Genomic DNA, 10,407 nt, shown 5'->3' on the forward strand with positions numbered 1-10,407 from the left:
TGAGGGAGTCAGTTTAACTCAAGCAGCTTCCAAGGTCAACTCGCGGGTGAGCACACTGCCATCTTCAGGGCAGAGCAGAGGCCCTCCTTTCACCCTGCTAGCGCTCCCCTCCCTGAAGCTCTTCCAAGGAGGGAGAGAAAGGGCTCCTGGGTGGGACCTCCTCCTCCTCCCACTCTCTCACCCCAAGTCTCTCCACGTCTCTCCTTCTCACTCTTGCGCTCACGCTCAGTGCACTCACTCTCTTGCCCTGGTCACCAAACCTCAGCCCCAACCTCCAGTTTCTCTATTAAGGTTGCCTGTCCCATTCCTCCTTCTCCTTCACATTTGCTTTATCACCTCCACCATTTAAAGATCCCATTATCTTTGAATTAATTTATATTTCGAGTTATTTAGTGGGCTGGGATGTTGGCATATAAGTGAACATGCCACAGTGACTCCCAACACACCCTGTGTATTAGTTTGCTCAGGCTCCCATAACAAACAGACTGGGTGACTTGAATGACAAGGCTGAAGGCTAGAAGTCCAAGATCGAGGTCTTGGCAACGCTGGCCTCCTTTGAGACCCTTCTCCTTGGCTTGTAGGTGGCCACCTCCTCCTCTCTACGTCTTCACGTGGTTTTCCCTCTGTGTCTGTCTGGGTTGTGATCCCCTCTTCTTATAAGGACACTAGTCCTATTGGATTAGGGCCCACCCTAATGGTTTCATTTGACTTAATTACCCCTTTAAAGACCCTGTCTCCAAACACAGCCACATTCAGAGATACTGGAGGTTAGAACTTCAAAGTATGCTTTAGTCTGCTCAGACGGCCATACCAAAATACCATAGGCTGGGGGTTTAAACAACAGAAATTAATTTTCTCACAGTCTGGAAGTTGGAAGTCTGAGATCAGGGTACCAGCATGGTCAGGTTCTGGTGAGAGTCCTCTTCCAGGAGTACAGATGGCTACCTTCTCCCTGTGCCCTCACATGGTGGGGAGTGGAAGTAGAGGGTAGGGATGAAGGTGGGAGGAGGAGGGGAGAGAGAGAGGGAGAGAGATCTGATGTCTTTTCTTGTAAGGAAACTAATCCCATCATGAAGGCCCTACCTTAGGACCTTGTCTAAACCTAATTACTCCCAAAGCCCTCTCTCCAAATACTATCACATTGGGGATTAGGGCTTCAACATATGACTTTGAGGGGAACACAATTCAGTTCATAGCAACATATGAATTTAGGGGGATACACTTGAGTCCACATTATAGTCTGAACGGGTTCTATAAACAAAGGTATATGATCTCCTTACAGTGGGCTGTGATACAGATCCAACTTCCTGTGTTTCCTGAGAAGGACTCTGAGAAACTTCGAGAAGACCCTGTTAACAGAGTAGCTGACTAGGGACTATGGTCCAGATGGTCTTGGAACTGCCTCACTGAGTCAGTGCCTTCCTTAGCATCCTGAGAAGGGCTTTGGCCATGCGATTGCTGCAGTGGAAGGATGTTGTTGGAGAACTGCCTCTAAGGCGTATCTCTGGGCAGCCATGAAATACTGTGGTAATTCCAAGGGTAGGACAAATCCAGAAAACAACTGGCCTGGGACACTGACAGCCTATCAACAATGCAAAATAACCCAGAAGAATGATAAAGCTTGTTGACTTTTGCTCTCCAGGGGCTATTTTTCTCCTAGCAGAATAAACTTGTCTCTTAGGGATCAAAGGCAGACTCCCAGAGAACTCTGAACTCCCTTGTAACTGTGGGCCAGCAATCCCCTTAGCTCAGGAAACTATGCAGCCTTGGCCTAAATAGGAAGGGCAGATTGATGCTTTGATACTGTGAATGTTCTGGGTGGAAACAGAGAAATAAGTGTCTTGCAAGAAAAGAATAGGTGCAGTAATCCACAAATTAGAAAAGACTTTTACATGAGATACCAGGCTTCTCAAAGAAATGCTGGGAGAAATTATGAGATTTTTTTAAAGTGACACCATTAACACCAACCAGGCTATGAAGAAAGGCAGAGTAACAGCATATTTGGTCAAAATGACAAAAAAAAAAAAAAAAAAAAAAAAGGCAAAAATAACATAGTATTGTTTAGCTGAGTAGTCTGACTGAAACCAACAGTAATCTGATTTCAATTGTGGTCAGAGAATTTAGCCTGCATGATTTCAATTATTTTAAAGTCGCTGAGGTTTGTTTATGACCCAGAGTATGGCCTATTTTGGTGAATGCTTCAATGATCATTTGAAAAAATGTATATACTACTGAGTTGGGTGTAGTTTTCTATAAATGTCAATCAGATCCTGTTGGTTGATGGTGTTGCTGAGTTCTTTTATATTCTTGCTGATTTTGTTCATTTGTTCTATGAATTGCTGAGACTAGGGTGTCGAAGTACCGACTATAAACGAAGCTGGGCCTCAGAAACAAACAGAATAAGGCTTCCTCCTATTCATCAGTCAATAAATCAACTAACAGCAAAAGAGGATTTATTGATGGCTTTCAGCATTCTTAGTCCTGTATTAAGTGGTGAAAGAAAGATGATATGGGTCTAGTTAAGAAAACTGGGTGTTTATATCATGCGTGAAATCGATGTGTACAGGCTCGTGGTGATATACTGAAATATTTGTTAACTTCCCTTTCTAAAGATTTTCATGTGTTCCATTAATTCCTCTGGCTAGCCAGACTTTGTTTTAGGTAACAATATAGACCAACAATAAGGCAGGTGGGCGTCCACAGGTTGGATGGTCTATTGAGCAACTTACTCTTGCAGAACAAGCTGATCTCAGAAGACCCAGAAACCCACCACGTTTTTCAGAGCTGGGTACCGATGCTTCCTTCGCTCATGTGTCTCTTGCTTTTAGGAAGTGCGTTAGCAGAGTGGTTAAGAGCGCACACACTCCGGAGCCAGAGGTCTGGGCTTACGCTACAGTTCTGTCACTTACATGTTATGTGATTGGGGGCATGTTATTTTATCTCTTATGCCTCTGTTTCCTTATCTGTAAAAAGGGGATCAAAATAGACCGTTCCTACTTGATAAGGTTTTATGATTATTAAATGAGTTAATACAGATAAGGTACTGGGCATAGTTCTTGTGCATGGTAAACAGTTCATAAGTATGACTGTCATTGGTCTGTCATTATATACTTTCACATTCAGTTCCCTTTCTTCTCCCAAATGTCTGTGATCTTCTGATACGCACACACCATGTCGACTTCAGACATTTTCCCAAGATGAATAAAAAGTTCTCCTGCTAGTTTATACTCTTGTAGAGGAAGTAAGACCTACAGGAATAGCCAAACTATAAGACCAAATATTATTGCCCGAGAAGAGATGCAGCAACTGCTGGGGTCACAGGAAGTGGTTAAAGGAGATGAAGTGCTGTGATGAAAGAGCTAAACCTTTGAGGGCTTCTGCAGTAAGTTTCCTTGGATGCCAACTGAATGGCCAGTAGACTTTTTTTTCGTGACACGAAGGATGTCCATGATATTTTCTTTATTAGGTGAGATTTATCTTTTCATCTGAGGTAGAAACAGTAACTTTTCATTTCGTAAAATGAATTTCAGCTTCTTATTTGGTATCTTTATGCTTTCAATGGAGGGTCTTAGAAATCTTGAAACTCTCAAATTATTTTTCAGATCAGATCAGCTCCTTCATCTACCTTTAACATTTATGAAAAACAAAGAATTCTTTCTAATTTGTAAAAATATCACTGTAAGTATCATTATAAAGTTTGCAATACAATTAAAATATCCATGGTTGGGCTGAACACTGAGTTGCCTTAGAACCTTCTGAACAGTGTAGAAGTGGATGGGCTAACCAGGTCCCTGGTCTCCAGTTAGGTGGAAAGTAAACCCTCACAGTGAGGTGTGATAAAGAGTATTCTTATGTTGAAGAATTCAGAATTGAAACTCATGATTTTGTGATTTGTTATATAGAAAAATATTTTCCAAAATTTTAGTTTCTTAAAAGATTAATATTAGAGGACAAAATGCGTCTAGTTCTCCACTAATCGAGTAAGTTGTTCCAAAGCTTCTGAAGGCTGTGGCTCTCCCAGATACAGCCATGAAAATAAATTGGGCTTTCAGACCTTGCGTAACTCTCCTGGTCTCTAAGGATCTTCTTTTTACCTCATCCTCAAATTACAGGAGTTTAACTAAATAATCTGATTCTCTGGTTCTTTATTCCCTCTGCTCTCACCTTCTGTAATTTTATTTTAGTTTTTTTTTGAAAGTCACTACCATTTCAAAACCACACTAATATATCATTTTTTAAAATGTCCATTACAAGGACTTATTTCAAGTCCTTTTTTATATATGTCCTTTTTTTTTTATTGAGGTATAGTCAATTTACAATGTTGTGTTATTTCTGGTGTACAGTATAGTGATTAAGTTATATATATATTCTTTTTCATATTCTTTTTCATTATAGGATATTACAAGGTATTGAACATAGTTCCCTGTGCTATACAGGAGGACCTTATCTATTTTATATATAGTAGTATTTATCTGCAAATCCAGAACTCTCAATTTATCTCTCCTCCTCTCCATTCCTCCTTGGTAACCATAACTTTGTTTAATACGTCTGTGAGGCTGTCTCTCTTCTGTAAATAAGTTCATTTGTGTCCTTTTTTTAGATTCCACTTATAAGGGATAAGTGTTGCTGTAAAATGGCATTATTTTATTCTTTTTTATGGCCGAGTAGTATTCCATTGTAGAAATATACCACATATTTACCACAGAGTACCATAACTTCTTTATCTAGTCATCTGTCTATGGCCATTTAAGTTGCTTCCATGACTTGATTATTGCAAATAGCTCTGCTATGAACATTGGGGTGCATGTATCTTTTCACATTAAAGTTTCCTCTGGATATATGCCCAGGAGTGGGATTGCTAAATCATAGGGTAAGTCTACTTCCTGTATTTTAAGGAATCTCCCTACCATTTTCCATAATGGCTGCACCAAACTATATTCCCACCAACAGAGTATGAGGGTTCCCTTTTCTCCACACCCTGTCCAGCATTTATCCTTTGTGGACTTTTTAATGATGGCCATACTGACCAGTGTGAGGTGACACCTCACTGTAGTTTTGATTTGCATTTCTCTGATAATTAGTGATATTGAGCATTTTTTCATGTGCCTATTGGCCATCTGTATGTCTTCATTGGAGAAATATTTATGTCTTCTGCTGATTTTTGGATTGGGTTGTTTGCTTTTTTATTATTAAGTTGTATAAGCTGTTTGTATATTCTGGAAATTAAGCCCTTGTCAGTTGAATCGTTTGTAAATATTTTCTCCCAATCTGTACGTTGTCCTTTTGTTTTGTTTATAGTTTCCTCTGCTGTGCAAAAGCCTGTAAGTTTAATTAGGTCCCATTTGTTTATTTTGTTTTTATTTCTATTGCCTGGGTAGACTGCTCTAGAACACCGCTACGATTTATACCAGAGAATGTTTTGCCTGGTTCTCTTACAGGAGGTTTATGGTGTCTTGTCTTATGTTTAAGACTTTGAGCCATTTTGAGTTTTGTGGGAACGTAAGTTTTTATTTCCCTAAGACACATGCCCAAGAGGACACTGCAGGGTCATATGGTAAGCATGTGTTTACCTCTGTAAGAAACTGCCATGCTCTTTTCCCAGAGTGGCCAAGTGGGCAAGCTAGGCAGCACACCTTGGAAAAACCCAAGTTATGATTCCAGAAATGTCCAAGATGAATAAACACAGCTCTGTGACGCTCACAGTTCAAGACTAAACATTGTTGGGGGAAGGATACAGCTCAGTGGTAGAGTGTGTGCTTAGCATGCATGAAGTCCTAGGTTCAATCCCCAGGACCTCCATTAAAAACATAAAAAAAAAAACACACCTAATTTAAAAAAATGAGAACTAAAAAAAATCTAAGAAACTCACCAGAGTCACTAAAAAAAAAAGACCAAATATTGTCTATGATGGCCAACCAGATGCAAGAAGCACATTTATCCTTCTCTGGAGGGAACACACACATTATTAGCTAACAGTGAATGTACAGATGTATGTTTATTCATTTCACCCGTCAGTAATGTTGTGTCTTGAAGAAACTAGAGATGCACTGAGTTAAATGAAATAATTTGCTAATTTCTGCCATCTCACTCTTACCCGCCTCCCACCTTCCTGGCCTGGCCCTGGACTGGAAAAGGATTAGATACACATCATTCAACTTCAGGTGATAACTTAATTCACCCAACTAACTCCTGTAGTTGTCACATGATAAGCTTCCTAGGGGCTTGGGAGTGATAAACCCCTGGAGTGAGAGAGGTCTGGGAGGCAAGGACTGAAGCTGTTTACTCATTTCTGTGGACCCACTGGTGCTTGTTTTCCCAGCATCAGTTTTCTGGTTTGAAGGTGAAGCTTTTTTAAAAGATCAGCTGCAAAATGCAAGATTATCTTGTGCTTATGAGCTTTATGCTCTTTTTTATGACTATCATTCATCTCGTCAACAGTTCTTTCCTGGGCGTACTGAGAACTCAACACTGTGCTAGCCACATGGGAAAGACATATACAGCACTGTCCTTGCCCTCCTGAAAAATCAGAACACATAACAGTGAGTAGAAGAGAATACTAGGCTCCTGCTTCTTCTTCTTTGCTCCTTATTCAGGGCTCAAGGGATTATTCTTTCCTTAGTATCTGGGTAAAGAGCCCAACAGTTGAATTTGACAATCTAGGAGGAGTGGAATGATCTCACCAGCTTCCCAAGAAGGAAAGTCAAGATAAGATGCTGGCTGCCAAGACAAATCCACTGGAGACATCCATCCTTGCATCAAGCCCCATCCTTTCTGTGGCAAGGATGCTGGGGTAAATATTGTCTTGGTGCTCTGAGAGCCTGCAGAGAGGTGTTTGGAGGTGCAGACAGGAAGCCATTCTGTTGGGACTGAGAGCTCTTGGTGGTCTCAAGTGCTGAGCGATAGCAAAAAAGCCGGTGAATGACAGAGAGTTTACTTCCACTCCTCTTCACACGCCCCCCTGGACTCTGACCTGCTCTGGGCAAGCAATACATTTGCCTGTCTGGCTTTGCTTGTGGTGTGTTAAGAAAGCAGCAGGGTTGGCCTCGAAGACTTTCTTTCCAATCCTGTGTTTTGTACTAGATTTGGTCACATGTTTCAGATAACTGAGTGACTGCTTCACCTGTGTTGTTATCCTCTTCTGCTTCTGGAGGTTCTTATTGCGCGCATTGTGTCCTCTCTCTTATCTCCAGACTCTGCTCCATCAGCAACATGGTTGTTCCAGGCTCTGGAATCAGGCAGCCTGTGGGCGCCCTGCTTCGAAACTCACTGATCGGCCTAACAGGGGGCAGCCTCTTTGTTGAACCTCTTAGACTCAGGTTTCACATCCTTAAAGTGGTGGCAAGAATTACCTCATTACTTCACAGACTCTGAAATTAGGCTTCTGGTTCAATTTTGACTGTAGTTTTACAACTGTATGCCTGGAGATATACTTTATTTCTCTGTCCCTCAATATTCTCATCTACAAAATGGGGGCGATATTACCAATTACCTCCTAAGAGTTGTTTGTGAGGATTAAATGAGGTAATAGATGTAAAGTGTCCATATGCTACACTGGGAAATAGCAAGCACTCAATGAATGTTAAATATTACTATCGTCTCAGAATTATTCTGAGAATTAACCAAGAATGCATATATAAAATGATTCACACTGCACGTGAAAACATGCTATGTTATTTGCACATATAAAACTTATCAAATCCCTGGTAACTTTAAAAAGTTTTTAATACTGAATCACTGTCACTCCCTATTCCTCCTTGATTTTCCTACAACTTTTCCAAAATGCAGTTCACGTATACATCGCTTCCATTTTCTCACTTCCATTCATTCCTCAGCTGAATTGTAATCTGGTGTAGAGCCTCTCCAACCACTAAAACCCATAAGAACTGTTTTATTAAGGGTGCCAAAACTTATTTAACAGATCAAGCGTCAGCATATTGATCTTTATTCTGCTGGACCTAATTTCAACTTTTGACACTGACACGTGTTGCCTCTTTCTTGAGGTCTTACTCTCCTGATGAATTTCATGTCACTGCATTCTGCTAGTTCTCCTCCCATCCTGCATACAGCATCTTTGCAACCTACTTTACAACTATTGCTTTATCTATTCTTTAAATGTCAGTCTTCTCCTGGGCTCTGTTCTTGCTACTTCCAAACTCACGTCTCCTATGGCTTCAACCTCTATCTATATGCTGATGGCTCCTCACTTATATTTTCAGCCAAATTTTCTTATTTGGGATCCTCACCCACATACATAACTGCCATCCAACTGGAGGTCCTGCAGTCATCTCAAACACAACATTTTCAAAACTGAATACATCATCTCACTCATCCTCGAATTTTAATCTGTCATATATGTTCTCTATTTTAGAAAATGGTGTCTTCCATGTGCCCAAACCAGGATCCCAGGAGTCATCACAGAGCCTTCTTCTTTCACTCCCGCACCCTGTCCATCACAAAACCCAGTCAAGTCTACTTTCTAAGTATCTCCTTTACTTGTTTCTCCTCCCATTCTCTACTGCCACTGATCTGGACATGTCTCTCCTGTATTACTGCAAGAGCCTTCTTGCACCCCAGCTACAGCCACGCAATTCATTGTATAGTTCCCTGAATACTTCAAAGTCTTTCATTTCTCTGAGTCCTTGAAGATTCCATTCTCTCTGCCAGAAATGCTCTCCCTTCACCAGTTTGACAAACTTAAAATCCTCTCTGTAGCCTTCCCTGACATCCTCAACAAATTTAGTTGCTGCTCTTAAAGCTACCTGTGTGCTTTGTATGTATTCCCATTATAGTACTATCTGACTGTATTGTAATTGTCCATTTGGCCTCCCATCTCTTCATTACTCTGAGCATTTTAAGGGCAGACGTCCTGCCTTTTCATTTTTGTCATCTTAATGCCAGGCATACCAAAATCTCTCCACTTGGATGTCCCACAAACATCTCAAACATGACGTATTTGTTGAATGAATGAATTTGTTGAACAGACCTTTTTTATCCTCTGTATCTTAAGTGTGGGCATCTTCATAACCTTTGGTGGCAAATACTTAATCACATGTCTTGACTGATGGAAATTCAAAACCTAGTTCTCATCTGGCACTCACAATTCATTTCCTTCCCAAGCCTCAGTTTCCAACAAGATGTGACAGATAAGACTGTTTTACCTCCAATGATTTACCTTCATTGTTCCATGGAAAGATAACTATTTGAATTAAAGCACAGTGTCAACAGGAGTCTTTCCTAGATGCACAGCTGGATTGAAACAGGACACTGGTATTTCAAGAGTGTAGTTTCTTTTTATCTGGCATGCATTTTAAACGATTAGCCAAGATAAATTCTATTGCAGAATTGTTTGCAAAAGTTCTGTTTTTGTACATATGCACACACACACTTCATTCACAAACCTCAAAACATTTAGTGAATAAAGAAGGGGAAAAATCCACATTGTTTTAGTGCAGTAGATGGTTTTTAGCCATTTCTACTGTCTGCTTGGTCAGACTTCGACAAGGTTCCTCCTCTGTGTCACGTGAAATGTCGTCTAGCTCTACACTTTATAAAACATTCTTCTACTCTGAGCAAAAGAACAGAGCCTACTTTTTAATTCTTTTTTTTTATGATTCAGTAATGAGGTATAATTTTCACTGCAGTAAAATTCCTTGGGGTTTAGAAAAATGAAGTAGTTTGGAATTGAAATATAAATGCTCCGGTACACGGACCACTGGCTCACTTCTTCAGCACAAGAACCCATCAATTCACACCAGTGAAACATAAAGCTGTGAAGAGAAGAACGCATTTCTCATTTCTCCGCTATCTGAAAAATGTCACTGGGCCAACTTTAATCATCTCTCCCATTACCATCTAAATGTGTGTTTGAAATGCAGCATCATAAACTAAACGGATATTTTTAAATTGTCATGTTAGATTTTCACTGGTCATAAAGCTCTCTGATTTTATTTTCTATTATTTTAGCAGCCAACCACAGCCTCTTTTATACAACTTTACACAACTCTCCAAAATCAACATTACATAACCAAAGTCACACAGTATTGTTAACCTTCCCTACTTTTCATCATTCCACCAGTAATGACTCAGTTATGACAGAGATAGTTATCGATCTAGAAGATTGGGAAGAATGACTAGAGGACAACTTACATTTTCTACAGCCTGAATTTTTCACTTGTTGTCAGATCACTGCTTTTACAAGTGAACAAATAAATTTTGCTGGTATTAATTATCTGCAAGGTGCTTAATACTTAAATAATTAGGTATTTTCATACAAAGAGAAAGAAGCAATCCCAATTTAGGCATGGAATTAACCTTCCTCGAACTCAGGAAAGCTGCAAGCTGTGAAATTAGGCCACAGTTAATCTTCTGATAAAAACACTTTGAATCAGATTACACACCTGTGCAAAA

Source organism: Camelus bactrianus, chromosome 15 (assembly GCF_048773025.1).
Source record: "Camelus bactrianus isolate YW-2024 breed Bactrian camel chromosome 15, ASM4877302v1, whole genome shotgun sequence".
NCBI classification, from domain to species: domain Eukaryota; kingdom Metazoa; phylum Chordata; class Mammalia; order Artiodactyla; family Camelidae; genus Camelus; species Camelus bactrianus.